General features: G+C 40.9%; 1 protein-coding gene across 1 annotated transcript in view; it reads left to right on the forward strand.

Annotated features, from left to right (window-relative positions):
* Positions 1-1,459: 1,459 nt before the first annotated feature.
* LOC132098044 (uncharacterized) overlaps positions 1,460-24,775 on the forward strand; it is a 78,750-nt gene continuing 55,434 nt past the window's right edge. Inside the window, exon 1 of the mRNA XM_059504153.1 lies at positions 1,460-1,524. The gene's annotated coding sequence lies outside the window, so the exon portion shown is untranslated. The remainder of the gene's footprint in view (positions 1,525-24,775) is intronic.

The following is a 24,775-nucleotide window of genomic DNA, read 5'->3' on the forward strand; positions in this document are numbered from 1 at the left end:
GCCCTCAGAATCATAAACACGGGACGTAAACTGTCCATTGTGCCAATGGATGGTATGCACATGGTTTGCCTTGATGTTGAGAGTGGCGTGGGAGCTGTACCTCAGTCATGGGAAAGATGTAAATTTCAGGACACATCATCAGTAATGTACCTTTGAATCAGGGGGTGTTTCGGCCTTTCAACACTAGACACCCTCATCAAAGGTGGCCAGCTACAGGGTGATCAAACCTGAGCTTGTGTCCCATGCCCAATCATGAAAATTTGGTTGTTTACATGGCACAGCCCACGGGACTATGCAAGGCAGGAGGCGTCCTCTTCCCTGAGTCAAGCCTAGAGCTGACCGCATACCTTGTTCACCCTCCTCATGGAGGGTTGTCCCCTGGGTTCTCAAGTGGGTTATAGGGTGGGGGGATTAGTGAGTGGGTCGATAAGTGAGTGGGTCATGTTGATGCTCTATGAGCCCAACAAGGATCCTTTCTCTTAATCCATTTCCACTGGCTGCTTCTTTCGGCCGCTTCAGAGACGGATCTAATTGTCTGTCGCAGAGCCTGTCCATGGATGCCAAGGTCTTTCAGCAGTCTGATGGTAGATGAAGCCACAAAACCTCTGCAACCCACTTCAACCGGATAGACTTTCGCTTTCCATCCCCTTTGTTGAGCGTCTGCTGCTAGTTCTGTATAGCGCAGTTTCTTGCGTTCATAGGCCTCATCCGTTGAATTCTCCCATGGGACTGTGAGCTCAGTGATGTAAACAGACTTCAATGAAGGGGACCAGAGAACCAAGTCTGGCCTAAGTGTGGTGACTGCAATCTCAGCTGGAAAGATTAGTTGCTGCCCAATATCGACAAGCATCTTCCAGTCCCGGGCCATGGCTAGCTGTCCAGCCTCTGATTTAATAGGGGGATGTTTGGGCTTCTTCTGTCCCTCTCGGATGAAGGTTTGGGCCGTGATGGAATTGATTGCTCTCAGGGGCAAGGAGTTGGTAGTATTCCTCTGGCTCTCAAGAGCTGCTGCTAGACTCTTGAGGACCTGGTTGTGTCTCCAGGTGTAACGACCTTGTGTGAGGCTGGTTTTACAACCAGCCAAGATGTGCTTAAGAGTCCCTGGAGTTGGGCAGAGGGCACAGGTTGGGTCCTCTCCATACCACTGGTGGAGGTTTTTTGGAGATGGGAGCACATCATAGGTGGCTCTTATGATGAAGCTGATGTTACTTGCCTCCATTTCCCAGAGCTCCCTCCAGCTAAGCTTTCTCCTCTCCAGGCCTTCCCACCTCATCCATTGTCCCTACTTGGCAAGAGAGACAGCCTTTGCACTTCTTTCCGCCTCCTCCTGACGGCGCACCTCCTCGACCACCATTTTCCTCCTCTCTGATGTTGAGGCCTTACGCCAAGTTGGCTTACTTGCGGTAAGGCAGAGGCCTCCTCTCCCCAACTGGACGTGCCCCACAATGTCGCACACCTAAACATAGCTGCAAGCAGCGATGGCGGGCTCAAGCCATCAGTGCAATGCCACCCCGGTGGCATCAGGTAAACTGTGCCCAGCGGGCACATGCATTCACAATAGCCCTCTGGCAGTCAGGTTTTAAGGGATACGGCAGTTAAAGGGTTAATTCGAATCATCTAGACTTTGAAATCACATTCACAGAACAATATATATAACTTTAGTAACACATTTTTCATTCTGAGTTAAACCTCTTTTTTTTGGCTTATTTTATCAGTAAAGGAAAAAATGCCTAATAATTCTTCACACCTGAATATAAGGAGTTTTGTTTTTCTCTTCCAGGCTTCATGGTCAACTACATATATATCACACTCGTTGCTTTCTATAGTGCAGCTCAACCAATTCTCATCCCATTCGTCCATATTTGTGATATCACAAATCCCGGACAATATTTGTTCATTATAGTTTTTAAAAAGTGTTTTTTGTTAAATAAAATATTTCCTTTTGAATTGGACTTTCAGCTTAGTAACTTTGCAGAACTTTTTTTATGCTGAAACAACAACATTACAGTATAACTAAAGTTGAAAAAGTGAAAAATAATAATAGCACTCCTTTAAAAGGCATTATTAAGCAGTTCATAAATACAGCTATAAATGTTTTGTTCTTGAGCTATAAAGTTCAATCATTGTATTTTCATACTTTAAGTATAATAACGTTATTCTAGTTGTCAGCAGGGGCGCTGCACAAGATCCCAGGTCCTATGCATAGGCAGTCCTAATGGTAACAGTCCTTTGTGAGCTCATCTATAGTGAAGACTATTTATACATTTAAAGCATTCACAAAGGAGATTTAAAGGAACATTCATCTACCAAATTAAAAAGTCAGACACAACACAGAGGGATACAGAACACAGAAATATTTTTTCAAGATGGATAAAATGAAACTGTACAGTTGTACACTTGATAAAAAAAAAAAATTATATATATATATATATATATATGTGTGTGTACTGGCTTTCCAATGCCGTTGATAATAGGGGTAAGCAAGTTTAAAACACGTACAAACAGAGTCCATGCAGATGGATGTAGATGCATAACAAATGTCTTTCTTTATTACTTGAACTCCATTAAAAATGATCTCAAACTTCTTGTGTCCTCTCCTTGTTCACATGTACAGACAAAGCCATACCTTATGGACTGCATACAACCAGAATCCACCTTGAGAGCAAGTCTGCAGTGCACTCAAAAAGTGTGCTTCCCAAATACCAACACACACTTGCTGCTCAGGTTCTCTAATTAAACATAGCCACAGCACCACCCAGTGGACAAAACCTTTACCATCCCCAAAATGGCTCCTACTATACATATATATATATATATATATATATATATATATATATATATATATATATATATATATATATATATATATATATATAATTCAAGTGTACGGTTTTCTTTTATTGCATATTGAAATAAATATTTCTTTATCAATCTGTGTTTGTTTCTTTATTTTTATTTTTATTTTTCTTAGGAAGATAACTTACCCTTTACTCTCCTTTTTAATATATGTCCTTATAAACCAAGAAAAAGTTTTTTATAGCTGTATTTATAAGCTGCTTACTAATGACTATAAATGTTGGGACAAGACTTTATAAAGCATGAACTGACTATTTACTAATGAGTGCAGTTATTATAAAGTGTTACCAATGCATTTACTAATGTTAACAAATAAGACATTATTTTACAGTGTTATCAAATCCTTAAATGATTTATAAGTGTTTTGTAATGATTTTATTGACCTATAAGCATTTGTGAAAGTTCTGCTTGCATTACAGCTTAGTCTTCATCTGTGAGCTGAACAGATATACTGTTACATCCATGAGATTATGTAAATTCAAATAGATATCATGTCACAGGATGTCATAGGTCAGTATCAAATGAGTTTGAAATTATTATTTGCAGCACAAATAAGGTTTTTTAGGATTTTTTAAAATCTTTAAAACTGTCAGAAAAGTATAAGGCCTAAGATATTTCTATGTGAGTGACCTAATTTATTTTTGTTTTTATAATTATAATACATAAATTATGAAATTATACAAAATGTATAAAAAAGTAAATAAATAAATAAATAAATACGTACACACATAAAAAAAGCAGCCAAGACGAATGAGTTTCCTTTTTTATATATATAGATTAAAATTGAAGACAAGGAGCTGGTAAATGCGGTCACTTAATATTCAAATCCAGTAGATCCACTTCAGATTTATTTCTCAACAGTTTATGTTCACGTGGCTGTTTTTGTTTATATTCGCCAAGCTATTATGTATTTTGAAATAATCTTGTCCGTGATGTGTTCGTTCATACGACGAAAGGCAGAATCCTGCATCTCGAGAGATATATGTTATTCTGCCCGTCACGCTTTCAAATAATCTTTCACACATAAACGGGTCACTAACACCTGCATTTAGCTCTTGTTGTGTTATAATGGGTGTATTGTGTGCATTTGTGGTAATGTTTTATTTTAAAAAGCTCTTAAACAAGAATAAATTCGTTAGTTTTGTGCTCGTGACACTGTACGCGCTGATCGGAGGCGGTGATTTCAGATAGGCAGCCGCAAATATTTCATTTTCACACAAACAGTTCAAAAACATCTGAATTTAGCTCTTGGTGTGTTCTAATTGGTGAATTGTGTGATATCGCTGTAAAATTTTATTTTTAATAGCTATAAAACAAGAATAAACTTGTTTTTTTCTGAGCTCGTCATTCCACACGCTCCTGCTCAGAGCGGTGATTCATCTCTCGTCTTTCTCACGTATCACTGACCACACATCAGTTATTAATGAGCCCTGACCCGGTAATAATCATATATGTTGGTTTAGCTTGTCAGTGTGAATTAAATCTAAGTATTTATTTGTATTTTTAACCGATTTAAAAGTGAAACTAAAAGAGAGTCTCCTCCCTTTCCAATAGCATCCAGCTGCGGGAATTGCACCTGTAGGGGCGCTATTTCTCTCAGACAATGGAAGTCTGAGCACACACACTCAAACAGAGGGACAAAGTGAGATGAGATGTCTGACATTTTTTTTATTTTCTGTTATCCATACAGTGGCGCCTCCAGAAATTTTTCATAGGGGTGGCCAGATGGGGGCACTTAAAATCTTGGGGTGGCACACCAAAACTAGAAACCATAATTTCAGAATTTTATTCTACTGGTGTAGTAAACCGGCCTGTAGAAAACTATCAGAAAGACTTAAGGAAACTCCTACTGATATACTTTGTTTTATTGTGTTATATTTAATTTTACTAATTATATAATGTGCATAGACTAATAACAGTACAGTTAACATTTTGAGTTGCACAACAATTCTGTTTTAATTTGCAATTATATTTGGCATAAGGTGTACATTTATTGCAAACAAAAAACAGTTACTGGGGAAAAGCAGATACTGGCAGATACAAATAAAAGTAAGGACAGAAACAATCACATCTTTGCTTTATGTAACAGGACTTTCCCAATAGGGATCAATAGTGTTATTCTGATTACCAGGCGATACAGTATGTGTAAGAAACATTTATATCTTTGCTTAATGTAAAACAAAAATAATTATTACTGTTACAAAAAGAACTTCCCAACAGGGATCAATAGTCTCTGAATCTGATTACCAGACTTCAGAATAGCTTTATTCGCCTATTACTATGTTTTTTGGCAAACACATCCACAAAGTCATCAAGATTTATGGCCCTAGCCCTTCTTGATTCTACACTCAGCACACCCAAATTGCTTAAACGCTCATCAGCCATGGTACTTCTCAAGGCAGTTTTGATTAACTTTAGCTTAGAAAAACTGCGCTCACAGGATGCAGTGCTCACGGGTAGTGCAAGTGCAATTCTGCACAGTTTAAACATTTGGTGGAAGACCTCCTTAAATGGCTCCAGAAAGACAGTGAGCTCTATTAATGTTTTTGTTGTTTCCTGACCACTACTTTGCTTCCTCTCAAGAATGCGCTTAAGCTGAGGGATCTCATATTGTAGATCCTCAGTACTGCAGTTGTATTGTGAGGCAAATGGAAACACTACATCTTTCTCACAAAATATGGCACTGCACGGATTCAAGGCCTGTATCCCTTTCATTATGACACAATTTTCTTTAGAAAATCTTCTCTTCACCTCAGAGAGAAGCACATCAATAACTGGAATGAATGAACCTGTCCGAAAGGACTCTTTCTCTGTTCTCTCTTGTCTTTGAACTATTGGAGTGAACAAGTAATGCCCTTCAAGCAAAGAGCTTGGTCTGACCTGACGACCTGAAGGTGTGGCACTGATGTTGCATTGCTCAGTAAGAGTTAAAGTATTGTCCCAGATGTCATTAAAGAGAGAGCCCTCTCTGTAACTCTCCAATGTGTCAACAAGAGAGTCAACAAGTGTGACAGCTGTGCCCAAATCATGTTCTGGGGACTGTAAAATATCTGACAGATATTTTATCTCACCAAGAACACTGGTGAATGTTACAAGGAGGCTAACAAACTTGAGATCTATTTGGGCTAATAAACCTCTTGCCTCTACAGCTCTGTCACCATTTTGCTCTTCTGATATTTCTTTTAGTAGACGTATGATGGCTGACAGTCTGTCTCTCACTGTCTTGCAAGCATTATACCTACATGCCCACCGTGTCTCTATCAGTCTTTGTAACTCTCTTGGAGCCCCCTGAAACATCTCCCTCTGTACCTCAAGCCATCTTTGGTGCACATATGACCCTGACACAAAAACATACAGTTTCTGCAAAAGAGAAAAGAAGCAATTAGCTTCAGGGATGCATTTCACACTGTCAACTAATACTAAATTTAAACAATGTGCATTGCAGTGCACATAAAAAGCTAATGGGGCCTCTGATTTTATGCGTGCTTGCACACCTGTGTGTTTTCCGCTCATGACTGAGACTCTGTCATATGCTTGCCCTACAAGGTGGTTTTTGTAGTCAAGACCATGCTTCTGCAAAATTTGAATTATTTTCTGTGAAAGTGCTGCAGCATCAAGGCGCTGCGCTGCCTCAAAGGCAAGGAAGCTCTCACATACTGACCCATTGTAATAGTATCTTATTACAAAGGACATCTGTTCTTTTTTGCTTAGGTCTTTAGTCTCATCAACCAAAATGCTGAAAACCTCACTTTGGGAAACTTCACTAGTTACTGAAGTGCGGACCATTTCAGCTAGACAATCAATTATTTCATTTTGTGTGTCATGCCCAAGATATGTTGCATTTCTTTGACTTGTCATTTTTCTTTTGACTATGGGATTGTGTTTGGCTAGCAGTTCCATAATAGCGAGAAAGTTTCCTTTATTCTCACCTTCTGATTCTTTATGTGCTCTCTGTGCTATGTTCTGTGTAGCTGTGAGAAGCAGGGTTTCTCCAACAACTTTAATGTACTCCCTATTTTCCTTCACTAATTTATTGTATTCCGCATTTAAGGTGGCTGAGAGAGAGGATGTGCTTGCAGTGGATTTTTCATGCTCTGCCCATGCTAACATTGCATTAGTATGTGCTTCAGATTTGGCATGACCTAAAAGTCCCCCATCTTTGAAGATTGCCTTTTTCCAATGTTTGAACCCCTCTTCAGATGTAAATACTGAATCACCTGAGGAGGGGAGACTGAAGTGCCGGCAGGCATAACAGTAGGCAGAGTCTTTACTCTGAGAGTATTCCAGCCATTTATGTGTGTTGTACCAGTCTTTAGAGAAGCATCGTCTTCTGTCTCCTTGATAGGTACGAGGGTAGATTTTCAGATGTGGCTGCTTGGGCTGCTCTGCTCTTGACTGGGAGATATCTATAATGAAACCAGAGGCAAAATCAGTTATTCTGATATTAAAATAATAATGATAATAATGATACTAATAACAATAATAATAATAATACCCTCTCGTAATTATCAATCATAGCTGTAATAACGGCCTATAGGCATTTCAGACTAATAAAACTCAACTACTAATAAACATGAATCAAAACGCTTTAAGTGATTATTTCATGATTTGTATTTTAATGGAAACACACTAAACAAAACATACATTTCTCCAGATGATGTTACTATGTAGGCTAGCCATCAATTTCATTATTAGGGCCACGTGATCGTTACTTCACCTTTTGGTCCAGGAACACGTCTAACACCTGCTTTTGCCGTGTCCTGCCACGCTTCTGTGACCAATGGTGCTGACTGTCCCTGGGCTGCTTCTGTCTGTTTTTCCTCGTCATTGTATTCTGTCACTAATGCTGGCTGTGTATCCTTGTCATGCTGCTCTGTCTGTTCCTCTCCTCCATCCTCCTCCTCCTCCTCACTATTACTAAGCCTCTCTTGCTCCCCTGCCATCTCTTTCACTCCTCCTTCTGTACTTTTCTTCTTAAAATAAGAAGAGATGTCTGTGGACTTTCTCTTCATTGTCTGAAAATTGACATAACATGCACCAGCTAACGACGTTAGCTAGGTAACGTTAACTCTTGTCAAAACGTGTCAAAGACACATCAAAAAGCTGCTGTAACAGTATACTGTAACCATTTGGCACTTAAAAAGCACGTCACGACACACAATTCCCCGTCTTCTTTTACTAAAGAATATTTTTTGACTTATTTACTTACCGGTAATCTTCTTCGTCTTCCAACTTCTTTTGAAATTGTTGACTGACGGGCACGCGCTGACCTGTTGCTGTCTGAGCGCGCAACAGCGGCATCGGGGGAGGGGCGGGGGCTACTGTGTGTGATCGAAGGTCTAGAGCGGCTTGCCTGCCTGGCTGTGCATTAGGGATGAAATGCATAACTGATGCTACTAAAATTTATACTGGCCAGTGGGGTGGCCAGGACCCCCTGGTGGCGCCATTGTATCCATACAGTGTTGTAAAGTCATGAAACTATGGATATTTCCTCAGAATGACTTTTTCATCTGTATGAAAAATTCTTTGACGTGTTTGGAAGCTGCAATGTAAAAATACAAGACAATTAATGATTCCCTTTTTACTGACATTTCAAAAAATCACCACGACAAAACAGTTCAAGCTAACCAAAATCCGTTCGCAATTTCAGTTCCTCAATTTTTTTTCTTCATGTAGACAAAGTTTGGTGTGTATAGTGTACTTCCCCTGTGAGGAGTATGCATTAATTCACAGCAGAATTTTCCCAAAAATCCACATTCAAATCAAAATAGCCGACTTCCTGTTGGTCGTAGCTGATGACTGTGAATTAGAAAGTTGTCCGTCTTGATAAGAACAATATACGTACCGAGTTTGGTGTCTGTAGCTAAAACTAACCCTCCCACTTTTGACAAAAGGTGGCGCTATAGAGTGCCTTTTTCATGCCCTTTTAAAAGCTTTTTCCAATGTCTAGCTATCAATAATGCTGATATGTGTTTTGAGTTTCATGTAAATCTGAGGTTGTTATCTGCCTCAAAATCACCATAACAGAATTTTCAAGTTTGACACGTTGCCATGGCAACAATATATAAGATATCAATATCCCCACAACAGATTTACATCGGCCATGTTTTGTCATTATTCTGATGAAGTTTGAAGCAAATCGAGTAAAAATAAGATGCTGAATTCAAAGCATATTGAAAATGACTCATTTCCTGCTGCCAGTTTGTGGTGCTATAACTTTGACTTTTAATAGTCACATATATACGATCATTATCATACATCGAACAAACCGATGAAGTTTGATCAAACTCAGGCAATGTATGTGGATGTTATTAGGCATTTCATGTTTCTAATTTTTTGCCCTAATTTCAACACCGCGCCACGGGCAAACCGTTCCAGATATCAAAAATCCCCTGGCAATTTTTCATCCCCAATGTCTTGAGATCATGTTGACCGAGTTTGGTGGCAATCAAGTAAAAAACCTATGACAAGTATATCAAATTCCAGAGCATGCTTTTTTTAAACAGCCCTGAATAGCTGACTTCCTGTTGGGCGGAGCCTATGACATAGAGCACGAAAGTTGTTCAGCTCAATGAGATCTATAAATGTACTGAGTTTCATATAAATATATGCAAGTGTGTGTGAGCTATGGTTTTTTTAAACAGCCCTTAAGTCATTTTTTGGGATCTTTTTACATCTCTCAGAACCTGACACATTGTAATACGTAGACTCCAGGAAAGTTGCAGTTCTGGAAAATGGTGGCACTGTAGACTAAATGCTCCCTGATAGTGTCACACCTAATATATATAATTCAAGTTTCCTTTTATTGCATATTGAAATAAATATTTCTTTATCAATCTGTGTTGTGTTTGAAAAGCTTTCGCCATTGTCTAGCTGTCACTAATACTGATATGTGTTCAGAATTTTGTGAAATTCTAAGTATGTTATATGCCTCAAAAACACCTGAGAAGTATTCCAGTTTGACATGTTGCCACGGCAACAATATTTTTAGATATCAGTATCCCCCTTGCAGACTTATATCGGCTGTGTTTTAACATTATTCTGATGAAGTTTGAAGCAAATCGAGTAAAAATAAGATGCTGAATTCAAAGCATTTTGAAAATGACACACTTCCTGCTGCCAGTTGGTGGCGCTATAACTTTGACTCCCAATAGTCACATATATGCGATTGACATCATACAACGAATAATCTGATGAAGTTTGATTAAAATCAGGTAGTGTATGTGGATGCTATTAGACACGTCCTGTTTCTCATTTCTCGCCATGATTTCAACGCCTCGCCTTGAGCAAACCGTTCGAGATATCAAAAATCCCCTGGCAATTTTTCATCCCCAATGTCTTGAGATCATGTTGATTTAGTTTGGTGGCAATCGGCAAAAAAAAACCTATGAAAAGTATTTCAAATTCCAGAGCATGCGCTTTTTACATAACTCTAAATAGCTGACTTCCTGCTGGGCGGAGCCTATGACATGCAATACGAAAGTTGTTCGGCACGATAAGATCTATATGTGTACTGAGTTTCATATGAATATGTGCAAGTATGTGTGAGCTATACATCAACATTTCTGACTGTGTTCCAGGGGGCGCCGTAGAGCCCCTGTGCCACGCCCTCGGTGCTCGGGCCCTAATAATAATAAACAAAGCTGATACAAGAGGGTCCTCGCACCTCAGTGCTCGGGCCCTAATTAAGAGAAATGAACAGCTTTACTCAGCTCCTACTCAGTCTACTTACCACTATGAAACTGCCCCTCCCCACATCACCTAACTGTTGGAGCAGCTTGCTCAGATGTTAACTGTAAGGGGTGTGAGTGCTTAACTTCCCCAGTAATGTACAACAAAGATGAAACATCCTTTGTAAATACGTTGACTGTCACTTCCTTTCATTAAGAGAAGGTTAAGTACACTCACAGCCTTCAAAGCTATATTAAAGCACACTCCAGTCACTCCTATTCTCTTTGGGTTATGATGTCTTGTTATGACTGATGTTTCATTAGAGGATGGAGATGTCACACAGTAAAGTTCACACACCAACTACAGGGACAGACTAGGACACACACAGACCAGTGAGGAGCCCAGGGAAGAACCGAAGTGCAACAGGCCTCGGGGGCCAACCCTGTGTCGAATACTTCCTCATAGTTTCCCCTATCAGTAGATTTATCCCCACCTCACTGGTCCATAGGTGTCAAATTACTTAAAACTAGGTTGAGAAAAACACTATACGATCACCAGACTTAAAATCACTATACGATCTACAGAAGTCTAAAAATGTCTATGCATGAATACTGCTGGTCTGCTGTTTCTTTGTTTTCTTGTGTTGCAGGTATGTGTGCATGCCATGACATTTCCATATGTGACACCTTGGTGTAAAGCATCACTTCAGACATCCATGAACACGCTTCATGAGGACAAAGAGTCATCTGAGTGAATCTATCTGGGAAATGGACTACAGAAAACAGACTTCACAGCTATTCGGACGCCATGGACTTCAAGACTTCCACTTTTATGCTACATGATTTTTCTGTGTCATCATGTAGTTTGTACGATGTGTTACCATCCATGCCATATGTGTCAATAGTTATGGTTCTAAAAAATAAATATTATAAGAATAAGAATAAGTTATACGTGCCTGTAACCTTTTCAAGTTACATGACTGAAGATGGGGCTTATGTTAACAAACATAGGCCATAGAATGGACTTATGAAAGTTTAAATTTGTATTATGTGACCGTTATTAGAACTCTCAATGGGAGGACTGTGGGATTACAAATTTATAAAATGTTAAATCTAGGTTGCAATGTAATAGCATATAAACTGAAAACGTTTTGATGTACATTATTAGGTAAATCTGGAAAATCAAGTGTCTGAGATAAGGACCTATTGTCTTTGTGCTATTCCTTGGCATTTGGCTTTTTAAGCTCAAGGCACAGCTGTGCCTTTTGTCTCTACGATAATGTGAAGGTATCAGCGATACTGTCAGGCACATCTGTATTTAAATGACACTGTTATGCTGACAAGATCAAAGATGGGAAAATGGCCAGTATCAGGCCGATCCCTGAATTGCATTTGCATGCTTTGTTTAGGTTGTCTCCACCTCTGTGTATCCTGCCCCCTTGAAATGCATATAAACTACAATGTATTAATGACTAGTTAAACTTTTGATGACTACAGCGCCACGCAGCGCGTTCTCAATAAAGAATTCTGCTGAAGATTATCCAAGAGTCTCCTGGTCTGGTCTTCCTTTCTGAGTTTCCAACAATAGTCATAGACATAGTTTAAACTCAAATATAAACAATGCATTATTCATGCATTTGACTTCTAGGTTTGTATAATTAGCTGCTCAAGCAAGGGGCAAAACATTTAAACACAACAATTAGCCTACTTTTCTTGTTAGGATATTGCAAATATCGAAAATTAAAACGACTCTTGTGATTTTTGAATTTAAATCTTTATTACAAGCAATCCCACGGGTCTTACTGAACCTTTTTTCCTCGCTTCATCACTTTTAAATAGCTTATAAATGCGTGTGTGTTATACTTTCACTTTTGAATTAGCGGCAATTGCAATTTGGCATCAATTGCTTGAATGAAAAAAAAACTGATATTAAATACAGACCTTTTATTAACATAACGAATAAAAATACCACCCTACATAGACTAAAAAAAAAAAGGAAAATAGGCAAACTGTTGAAATAAACAAATAAGAACCATGAATGTTTATTGCCCAGCCAATATTCGAACATTTTAAAAATGAATAAGAAAATAAAATAGGCCTAAATAAATTACACAAAGTTTAAATAGGATAAAATCATATAAATTAGAAACAAATATAAAATAAAAACTTCCAAAATAACTTTAGCCTACATAAATGACAAGTCAGTACTCCAAAAAAAAAAAAAAACCCATAAATAAATACATAGGCATTTATTTACATTGACATTTATTTACAGATCGTGCAGAGGGTTTGTTTTTGGGGGGGGCTGCGGCTCGACATCGGCTTCCTCCTAATTTTTGTTCTCTCTCTTCTCTCACGGGGTGCATTGACTGGGCTTTCATACCGAGGATGGCCGTTTCTTCCTCAGTTATCTTCTTGATCTCTTCAACAATCGGGTCATAGTCCACCTGTAGCACGGGTTCAGGAACATTATGGCACAGTGGTGGCCGCACGCATATCATTTACATATTACGTCACCAATACAAAACAACCTGATTTATAATATTATAGCCTAAATATTATGATATCTTACTGATTACTTTAATTGAAATAAATAATTAATTCTAGGCCTACTCCCATACATAAAACTCCTGATGCTGTCGGGAGCTCAGCTGACCAATTTTGTGATATTCGGCTCGAAAGGAGTAACAGCACAATGAAGTTGCAATTATGCAGATTATGCATGATGGACGCGCATGGGAGCATGACTTCATGCGCAACATTGCAGAAAATGTGTGGAAAGCACTTTCGAATTTAATAATATGATGTTGACTCCAGAGATGTTTTGCTACATTTCTTCAATAAAAGGATGATTGCTGCGTAGTATGGGTGTTTCCACAACGAGTCAATCTTTCGTTTGTTAGTGTGAGCGCTGGAATCCGTTAATATGGGTGCATAAAAAATACGCAACGCATACGCACTGCAGACGGAGTATGTGTGAAACAGTGATAAAGCTGCACACTTTGTGCTTAAATTACATGTTTAGTTTAAAATAAAGTTCAAATAATTGTTAAGTTACACTGCTGCCATTAAAAAAAAGAAATGAACACCATGACTCCTTTAAGTGTTTGTGTCTGTCAATTTTCCTCAACCAACCAAACTCACCCCCCCACCCCAAGCTGTAAACCTAGGGGTTTACACTGATATATATGTATGTATATATGCATATTTACATGTATGTGTGTGTGTTGTCTGCTCAATTTACTAATTTGTTCTCTTGATTTATAAATAGTTTACACAATTAAGCAAATAGAGGGAATGAAATAGTAGATCATGCGCACGATTTAGCCTACTTTTTTTCTTGCATGCCGTGTAATTAAAGCACATAACCACCAGACATTTATACCAGGTGCTTCATATACGACGCTAAGGAAACAATGTAATTTTTTTCTGGAAAAAAGTGCAGTATCTGCTGAATTGTTTCATATCTATTTATCATGTCTTTATTTTTTGCACCAAATTATTTAGAGTTGGATCAATAAGTGTACTGATAATTATTTATAATTTTCACTGATAACGTCATTATTAACTATCCCCATCCTTAATAAGACAAACATTTTCTGTTGTTTATATTGTGTAATCTGATGAATTGATTCCGTGCTCATAACTTGGTAACACTTTAAATGGTTGAAGAACAGGTGCAATGTTCAAAATTTTTTGGCTTAATATTTTTCAGGGGGCAGGGTTTTTTTTGCGTCACTTTGACATCAAATAACTTTACATCTGAGGCATTTAAAGAATCCATTTGAAACACGAAAATGTATAAAAGGCTCCATTACCTTGTATCTTACGTTATGGTCCCGTAGAAGCAGTTTTTGTAAAAATAGGCTAACAATTGCATCATAACCGGCAACTCTCCATCGCATAGTAGAGAAATTACCGTATGGACAGGATGAGAAGCTCGCAGGCAATCTTTTACTATCTATGAGGCAATCGGGGGGACGTGGAGGCATAAAGTCAAGGGAGATAATTAATTAGAATTCTTACCAAAATTTGCTCCTGTTCACGCTCGCCTTCTCTGCAAGATTCGGTGGGTGATTTAGATTTCTCTTGGCACAGCGATTAGAAGACTTACATTTGTCAGACAGGTTGCTCACGTGACCTCTACGTCATCAAGCTCAGTTTGAGTCTGTGCAGTATGCTCGACCCCCGGGAAGTGCGTGCTTCTAATCGACTTCATTTTTCTCTGTTAAATCCAATGGGGTCACTGTGTCCATTTCTTTTACTGTCAATGGTATTTTTAGAAAGTAATGCTGAATAAATGTTGATTTCTGAATGAATGCAGTGTGTTTTTGTCTATTTTATATTAGAATTGAATGTTTTTATATTGGTTTGCATTGCATGTATATATTTACTATGAATCCCCTATAATTAGATTAAAATTAGATTTCATAAGGTTTATTTTTTGCACCAGAGCTGGATTGAGTTTATTAGTTCTTTATGTATTTCTAGGGTATTGGTGAGGTGAAAATATAAAAAATAGAGGTGGACATGGTATTTTGGTCATTAGAACATACTTGGCGACCAATATGATCTGGTAATGTCACGTCCTCACAACGTGCCGGGTTGGTCGTTAGGACATTCTCATCAAGTTCCAATGACGTTCCACTATAACGTCGCCACGACGGATATGGGAATCACAAAGTTACGTTGCTGGAACGTTATATGCTACGTCGCTGAGACCAATATGGTACTTTATAGAAACGTTCTCACAACGTGCCAGTTTGGTCGTTAGTACGTTCTCATCACGTTCCAACGACGTTCCTCTATAACGTCACCATGACGGATATGGGAATCAAAATTTTACGTCGCTGAAATGTTATAAGGTACGTCACTGCAACCAATAAGGTACTTTATAGAAACGTTCTCACAACGTGCCAGTTTGGTCGTTAGGACATTCTCATCAAGTTCCAATGACGTTCCACTATAACGTCGCCAAGACGGATATGGGAATCACAAAGTTACGTTGCTGGAACGTTATATGCTACATCGCTGCGACCAATATGGTACTTTATAGAAACGTTCTCACAACGTGCCAGTTTGGTCGTTAGTATATTCTCATCACGTTCCAACGACGTTCCTCTATAATGTCGCCATGACGGATATGGGAATCGTCGCTGGAACGTTATACGTTATACGTATACGTTTATGTGTATAGCGCTTTTTACAATACAAATCGTTACAAAGCAACTTTACAGAAAATTAGGTTTCTACAATATTTAGTAATAGCTTATAAGTGGTGACTGTCAGTTTGTGCACGTATGACAGGATTTGTAGAAAAATTTATACAAGACGTAGTCAGCCAGACGATGAACATTATTAATATTATTAATAATTAATAATTATTATATGATGCAGTCACACTTGTAGCAATATTTGTTAGTTCTGTTTGTTGATTCAGGGTTAGTATCATCTGAGGTCCTCTGAGGGGTCAGCATCATCTCTTCTCAGGTTTCCTGGATCCAGACTGGAGCTTGTGTAAATCCTAGTTCCCACGGGATATAAATCCCGTGGCAAAACATAGAAACAAATAGAGACATCATTAGCATAGCTGCTGATCCAACAAAGTAAAATTAATTAGTTTAACCCAAGCTAAAGAATAAAAATGTGCATTTGATCAGATGCAACTACACTCAAAATTTAAGATACGTTATTCAAATGCTTGGCGAAAGAGATGCATTTTTAAATGATGTTTTTATTAACAAGATTCGGGAGTAGCGCGTCAGATACTTAGCCTAATAACTTAGCCTAATCGACACAGGTGGACAATAATCAACTAATCAATCCCATACTATAAATATCGCTGACTTACCTCTATCCATTGACAGTTTATCAGCATGCTGGTTCGCTTCGTCTGTCACTTTATCACAGACCCAATTTTCCTACCAACGAAGAGAGCTATACCGGGGATTTATCAGATCTGCTGCTTTTGCTGGACCCGCGATCATTCCTACACAGCCAAACACGGCCGTTTATCACCATTAAGTGTTATCGCGACAGCTGCTATCCTCGCCAAGCCACACATCATGGCCAATAGACTGTGTAAGCGCCGAGCTCGCCTCGCTCGACACAACGATCGTGCTGCCCGAGACCGAGCTCTCCTCGAGCACTGGATTGCAGCAGCAGGCATTCAACCAGCCTGGGCCGCACCCCAGTTCTCACCGCAGCAAGCCTCTCTCACTTCCCGCCGTGGCTCAGCCTTTCACCGCGGCTTTTCCGGCCGAGGCGCAGTTCAAGGCCGCTTCCTCTAGCGGCGCAGACCGCGTGATGTAAACCAATAAATTTTCAAGCGAAGACGCTAAAAGCAGGTTTGCAGCTAAAGTTTGTTAAACGACGTCACGACGCAGTTCCGTCTACTTCTACTAGTGTTTTATGGCGGTTTTGGCAAACCAGCATAAAGGTGCATTACCGCCACCTGCTGATCTGGAGTGCACATAGATTTGGAAGACAGACACAAACGTAATTCCGTTAGATGACGATGCCACTTTTAACCACGAAGCCAAGGCATTATTTCCAGAGTCTTCATCCACACTTTATTTAGGGACCAATTTATTTAGGGACCTATTTCACCATTCACTGGCGTGATCACTCAAAATTAATCTAAAACGCAACTGCCCTCGTGTTTTGACGCAGGATAGCAAGTGTTAGTAAAATTTCTGTTGCCTTTTTAGGACCGTAATACGAAAAACAGGCAAGTAAATATCTTTAGAAACCACTTGGAAACGAATAGCACATAACTGCTATTTAACCCATTTGCTTGCAAGCATCGCCAACGGCCCCAGTTTATTATCGTTTCACTTTCACAGCATGTTAAACATCACTCTCTTACTTGATCTGGATAAAGCGTGCATCAATTAAAAGTCTAAAGACTCTCAGTACATCCGAAAGTATATTTTTCGATTATTGGTGATTCCATAGGCTCTTTTTCGTGCACCTGCATGGTTAAAATGGCAAATAGTGAGCTCAGACAAGAATAAAGAATCTTTCTCTTACTCCATCCATGCACAATTACATCGTCGATATGTACCATCGATCTTTTCTGTCTTTTGGCCAGCGAGGCTTAAGTGTTTGATGCCGGGAGCTAAGCTCCTGTCGGACGAAGGTAAGAGACTCCCAGCTAGACAACCTTTTCCGTCCTTCAGCCAGAGAGGTTTACCCGTTTGATTCCTGGAGCTAAGCTCCTATCGGACGTCGGTCAGAGCCTCCCGGCTAGACAACATGACCTTTTCCATCCTTTGGCCAGCGAGGCTTACCCGTTCGATGCGAGTGCTCCCATCGGACGCTGGCGAGAGCCTCCTGGCCAGACAACCACTACCATTCCACGTGGTCTAGGTTGCAAAACCGATCTACCCAATAAGCAAGCCATCCGATGCCGCAAGTACCAAACACACAAACAAACCCTCCTTCCTTCCTACGGTCATCGAGGCTTACCCGTCTCATGCCGTGAGTAGCAAACTCCCATAAGACGTCGACGAGAGCCTCACGGCCACACAAACTTACCTTTTCCATCCTATGGCCTGCGAGGCTTACCCAGTTGTTTCCGGGAACAGGAAGTCCCCGTTGGATGCTGGCGAGAGACTCCTGGACAGGCAACCTTTACCTTTCCACTCTACGGTCGGCAAGACTTAACCCGTTCGATGCGTGTGCTCCCTTCGGACGTCGGTAAGAGTCTCTCGACCACGCAACTTACCTTTCCATTTGACGGTAGGCGAGGCTTAACCGTCCGACACTACGAGTCTCGACCTCTCGTCAAATCCTGCAAAAAAAAAAAAACTCTCAGCTATCCTCACATCTTTTAACCCCGCCTGGCGAGGATGTCACCAGAGTCCTCCTTGTCGGCCAGCGCAAAGCTTTTTATCTGCCAAACCGAGAGGACCCAGACGTCCGTCATCCTGAGTCTCAATCTCCTGTCGGAGGCTTCATGGGCCCTCTCGGTCAGCATTAGGCCCTTCACCCACTGAATAGCAGGGGCTATCAGCTAGTAGGGGCCCTTGAGTACGCCAAGTACGCCGACACCGTGACCTATTCCGGTCGAGACAACTTGGGTCCTCCCGGTCGGGCACCACAACCACGCTGCTCCTCCTCATCGGCCGGTCAGCACGCCAAATACGCATACCATACCTGAGCTAATTATATGTAAGCGTGAACTAGTGAATCTAGATTTAAACAGAGATTGTGTCTGAACCCCGAACATTATCAGGAAGGCTATTCCAGAGTTTGGGAGCCAAATGTGAAAAAGCTCTACCTCCTTTAGTGGACTTTGCTATCCTAGGAACTACCAAAAGTCCAGCGTTTTGTGACCTTAGGGAGTGTGATGGATTGTAATGTGGTATAAGGCTAGTTAGGTACGCAGGAGCTAAACCATTTAGGGCCTTATAGGTAAGTAATGATAATTTGTAACTGATATGGAACTTAATAGATAGCCAGGGCAGAGACTGTAAAATTGGGGTACTATGATCATATTTTCTTGACCTGGTAAGGACTCTGGCTGCTGCATTTTGGACTACCTGTAGCTTGTTTATTGAAGAAGCAGGACAACCACCTATAAGTGCATTACAATAGTCCAGTCTAGAGGTCATAAATGCATGAACTAGCTTTTCTGCATCAAAAACAGATAACATGTTTCGTAGCTTGGCAATGTTTCTAAGATGGAAGAATGCGGTTTTTGTAACATGGGAAATATGATTTTCAAAAGACAAGTTGCTGTCTAATATAACACCCAGATTTTTGACTGTAGAGGAAGTAACAGTACATCTGTCTAGTTGCAGATTGTAATCTACAAGATTCTGTGTAGTGTTTTTTGGTCCAATAATTAATATCTCTGTCTTATCCGAATTTAATTGGAGAAAATTATTTGTCAGTTTTACATTTTTAACACACTCTGTTAGCTAAGATAATTTAGAAGTTTCATCTGGTCTCTTTGAGATATATAGCTGAGTATCATCAGCATAACAGTGGGAGCTAATTCCGTATTTTCTAATAATATTAACAAGGGGCAACATGTATATTGAAAATAGAAGGGGACCTAGGATGGATCCTTGTGGCACTTCATATTTTACTGATGATAAATGAGATGACTCCCCATTTAAGTAAACAAAATGGTAGCGATTTGTTTTTGTATTTATTGTAGAAATTTAATTTTTCTGTAAAGTTGCTTTGTAATGATTTGTATCATTAAAAAGCGCTATACAAATAAACTTGAATTGAATTTAATTAAATGGATTTTGTTATTGTGCAAACATATATGCAAACATATATGTTCCCAAGCATTAAAAGGTACATTTATGTACCATTTCTTCTAAAGGTTAAAGTCCAACTGAAATCAAAATTGACCATACTTACTTTGTTTGCTTAAATTGATTGTTTTGTGGTGAACAATTCATCCATGCAAGTCAATCCACAGACAAAATAAATTTTGGCTTCGTAATCTTTAATCAAAATCTGAAAATGTCCCTCCCTTCTGCATTGGAGGACCTTCCCTGATGACGTAGGTTTGACGGCTTGGGTGTCTGCTTAGCATCTGTAACCATGCACCTCAAACTAACAGTTGACAGGCTGCCTATGCATTTGCGAACATTGACAGCGCGTGAAAAGAGAGATGGCAAGGAGGTGCATTTTTGGTTGTCCAGGTGACCATTCGAACTCTCTGCATGTAACAGCTCAAACATGTAAGGTCTGATTCCCGCGACGAAATAATCCTGATGATGATGCTTGCGGTGTTTCAGGCAGTGAGTAATCCTCAACAACTGATTGTAAACTTGCGTTTAGATCTGCCTCCATTTCTAGATCCAAACAGGTGCTAGTTGGAAAATAAAGCCACGCCCACTATTTTTTCTCATTTAGTATTCCGTTTCTCTCGGAAATACATCACAACACTGAAGTCATTTGCAAGTTCCAGTTCACGCAGACTTTAAGGTACAATATCAAGAGCCAGACCTGATTGGCTGCTTGATTTTCATTTGAAAAGAATGTCCAGTTCACGGTCTTACTTTTGGAGGAGACAAAGTCATAGCACGGCTCTTAGGGCTTTCAGCCACCGTAAAATCAGCAGTGTAATATTTGCAGTGTTAAAAGTTATTAATTCCCAAAGAGTTGAATTAACAATCTACAGTGTTAAATAGTTATCATGTTTAGTGTTGTTATATGGTGTAATTTCACTTTTAAACTAAAAGCGCAGAATAAAAATCCCGCCGAAATTTCTGGACTCCGCACTTCAGTGACTGCTGACTCGAGAAGCGACGACACCATTCTTTCTTCGAGCGACCGGGATGGTAAGTTGGATTGCTTTTCCCTTGATAAAAGTACACTGGAAAAAAACATTTGTAGTGAACACATTTAGAACTTACTAACTGCGAGTGTTTTTGTCAGGTTTAATGTTGTTCGTGAGGTACAGAGATGTATATTAAGTTACAGAACAGTGAAATGTGCTTACAATGTAAGTAATTCATGCTTTACACCTCTGTTCCCGCCGAGGCCTGGCGTTACTGGAGTCTGGTGCTGAAGACTGAAGCTGCTAACTTTACACTTGGTTGGTTTTCTACTTAAATGAGAGAATTCATCAAATGGTAAATGTGTTTGTTTTTGAAAGCATTGAGTTTGGCATTTCATTACGCGTGTTATGTTTATGAACTTTCTGTTTCCTTATTTGGTCTTCTTGTTCTTGTTTTGTTAATTGATTATTCCCCACCTGTCTCCAGTTCCCTCATTACCTCCTGTGTGTTTAAATACCCGGTCTGTTCAGTTCTTCCTTGTCCGTGATTGTATAACGCTGTTATTTGTAACCTAACCTAATGTGATGTGAGTTCAGTTAATGTGTTGTATATAGTCTGTAATCTCCTTCATTGTTCAGTAAACTCCTCATTGATCAAGACCCTCCTCAAGTTCTTTTATTCTTACGTTAGCATTCACCCATACTTGTAACAGAATCACGGACCCAGTTTAGTTAGCAGCGTTTTTCTTTCTTCTTGGTTTTTGTTTTCTTCCCTCTCCCGGAATGGCCATTCCAGCAGTCCGTCTCCTATGCCTGGAGCAACTGGACCGTTCGCTGGAGGACCATACCAGGGACTTTCTAGATCTGGCGTGCCTTACCCACTTCCCCGACCGCTCGCTCTCTAACTTCTTCTACACCGGCCTAAGCTAGCGGTGTAAGGCACGCCTACCAGCGAACGGTCCCCGAGAGGATTTCGCCGCTTTCATGGAGTGGGTGCTGGAGAAAAATGGATCTTCATGGATCATCTGCACCGCCGAAGAGGATATCTCCAGCCCCACTCCCGACCCAGAGACCAGCCAGCCGCCATCACACCGCATGGAGCCAGAGCCCATCACAGCTGCAGAGCCCGAGCCATTCACTGACAGGGAGCAGGACCTCGAGAGCGCGACTGACCAGGTGTGTGAGCCGGCAACACCGTGCATCGTGGGAGTCTTAGTGAAGATTGAGGGTGTGGAGGAAAGCCCTGCCCACACTTCTGCGACTGAGGGTGAGCTGTTTTCGGTCTCGGGAAATGATATGGAGCAACTTATGGATCTTATGGACTGGTCTATGGAGGTAATCCCTGAATTTTCTGTTTCTCCGCTGGTTCTGCCCAGCCCTGAACTTTCTGTGTCTCCGTTGGTTCCGCCCAGCCCTGAATTTTCTGTGTCTCCGCTGGTTCCGTCCAGCCTTGAATTTCCTGTGTCTCCTGTATTCCCTCCCAGCCTCCCTCTCCCACCTCCTCCTAGACCTGCCAGTTCTTCTGCTCCACTTCCGCTGGTTCCATCCAGCCCTGATCCTCCTGTGTTTCCTCCCATCCTTCCTCTCTCATCTCCTCCTAGACCAGCCAGTTCCTCGACCTCATCTCTGCTGGTGCCAGTCAGTCCCGCAGCTCACCCTCAGTCCGCGCCTTCTGGACACGATGGTTCGCCGCTGGACTGCCAGTCTTCAGCTCGGACTTGGCGTGTGAAAGCCCTGTCTCCGCCTCCAGCCTCCGAGCCCTGGACTCCTCCTCGGTCCTTCGACCCAGCGGCTCCGCCTTGGTTCTTAGCTCCCTCGTCTCCACCATGGCCTGGCATCCCACCTGTTCCACCGGGCTCCCTCGTCCCTCCGGCTCCACCTTGGTCAGTCGTCGACCATCTGCCGCCTCGGGACTCTATTCCTCTGGCTACACCTCGTCACTCCATCCCTCCGGCTCTGTCAGGCTCCTCCTTCACTCTGGTTCCACCTCCATCCTCAGTCGCTCCGGCTCTGCAGCGGTCTTCCAGGGCCCCGCCTCCGCCTTGGTCGCCTGAGCCTTCTGCTCCACCTAGGCCCTCCAGATCCTTGGCTTCACCCTGGCTCTGCGGCTGTGCTGCTCCATCTTGGGCTCCTCACCCACCGGTGCAGTCTCCGCCTGTCGGCCCCCTGGTGTTGTCGGCACCCTTCTCCACCATGGCTCCTCCCGCCGTCGACTCCACTGTGGATCTCCATCCTGGCTGGTCTCTGGAGGACCATCTGGCTCCTCCTGCTCCGGGCTCCTCCCTGGCTCCTCCCTCCATCCACTCCGCCCTGGTTCCTACCTCCTTGCTCCCTCTTCGCCTGCCCCTTGCCTGCCCCACGCCCGCCTCCAGAACCCCCACCCTCCCTCCGCTGGTATTCCTCTTGCGGTGTGAGGACGCACCGTTCCGGGAGGGGGCGAACTGTTACGTTTATGAACTTTCTGTTTTTCCTTATTTGGTCTTCCTGTTCTTGTTTTGTTAATTGACTATTCTCCACCTGTCTCCAGTTCCCTCATTACCTCCTGTGTGTTTAAATACCCGGTCTGTTCAGTTCTTCCTCGTCCGTGATTGTATAATGCTGTTATTTGTAACCTAACCTAATGTGATGTGAGTTCAGTTAATGTGTTGTATATAGTCTGTAATCTCCTTCGTTGTTCAGTAAACTCCTCATTGATCAAGACCCTCCTCAAGTTCTTTTATTCTTACGTTAGCATACACCCATACTTGTAACAACGCGCTAATAACAACTTTGTTTTTGTGACTCATAACACACTGTCTTGAAGTGCTTGTCTCACCTGCTGCAAATGTGCAGTCTTTCTGGAGACAGAGCTGCTATAACAAGGAACATTTACCCGTCATTTGATTGACGTTATCTAATGCAAAACTCTGAGAATAGAGCACGTTTAAAAACTTCTATTTGCCATTGGCTTGCGTTGCCTGTTCTCAGCACTGAATATCATGTCTGTCATTTCATATCTACTTCAAGTTTTTCTTCAGACAATTACATTTATGCAAGTATTGTGAAAGTACGGAGCCAGATACGTCACCTGTAGGAGAAAAAAATACAATCAGTGGCGACAGTTTTGCAATCTGTTCATAAACCGGCACTGTTTGTTAAACTGAGGGAACAGTTTAAGAATTTGTGAGTACGGTTTATAAACTGACGGGACGGTTTGCAAAACCGTCGCCATGGATTATATGTTTTTCTCCTACAGGTGACGTGCCGGGCTGCGTATGAAAGTGAGTTAAAGGTAGGTTAAACTAAATCCGTCAATCTTTCAGTTTCCTTCAGTGTCCACTGGCAGAGCGTGCATGTACTTTATCAATTCATATGGCATGCTATTTTGGGTTAAATAATGTCCCAAATGCTTCCGGATATACAAAGTTACGTGTTAATGGAGAAATATGTCTGAATCTATCTATAGTTTCTTTTTACATTATAAATAATAAATAGTAAGATAAATTCTTAACAAGTAATGTAGTAACGTAGACTAACCATGATAGACTAAGCATGTTTGTGTGCTCATTCTCCGGGGGAATACTTATTATACGGTCTACACTTTGATTGATGTCTTTAGGACAAATAGTTTTTGAGAACACTGGGGAAAAGTACCTCCTCCGCCAGTATACGGAAGATGATAGGGTTTAACGGTGTTCCGTACAGGCTTATAATGGTGTTCAGTACAGCACACATAACTTAATTTTATCAGTGAAAATTGACATACAACTGATCAAAAGTGAACTTTCAATTTCTTTAACTGCAAGAAAACATCATTTAAATGAATATGAAAGATGAGTACCTTTTATTTGATTAAATTAAAGTTAATTGCTGCTTTAATTAAGGATGCATGCGAGTTAGGCATGATTGTGTCGTGATATTAATTATGGCATGTGAGTTAAGCATGAACAATGTAAAAGGTTAGTGAAACACCATTTCCATATCTTTCTGAAGATGCAGAAGACGAGAAGGGCAAATAATT

This window comes from Carassius carassius, chromosome 2, assembly GCF_963082965.1.
Source record: "Carassius carassius chromosome 2, fCarCar2.1, whole genome shotgun sequence".
Taxonomy (NCBI): Eukaryota; Metazoa; Chordata; class Actinopteri; order Cypriniformes; family Cyprinidae; genus Carassius; species Carassius carassius.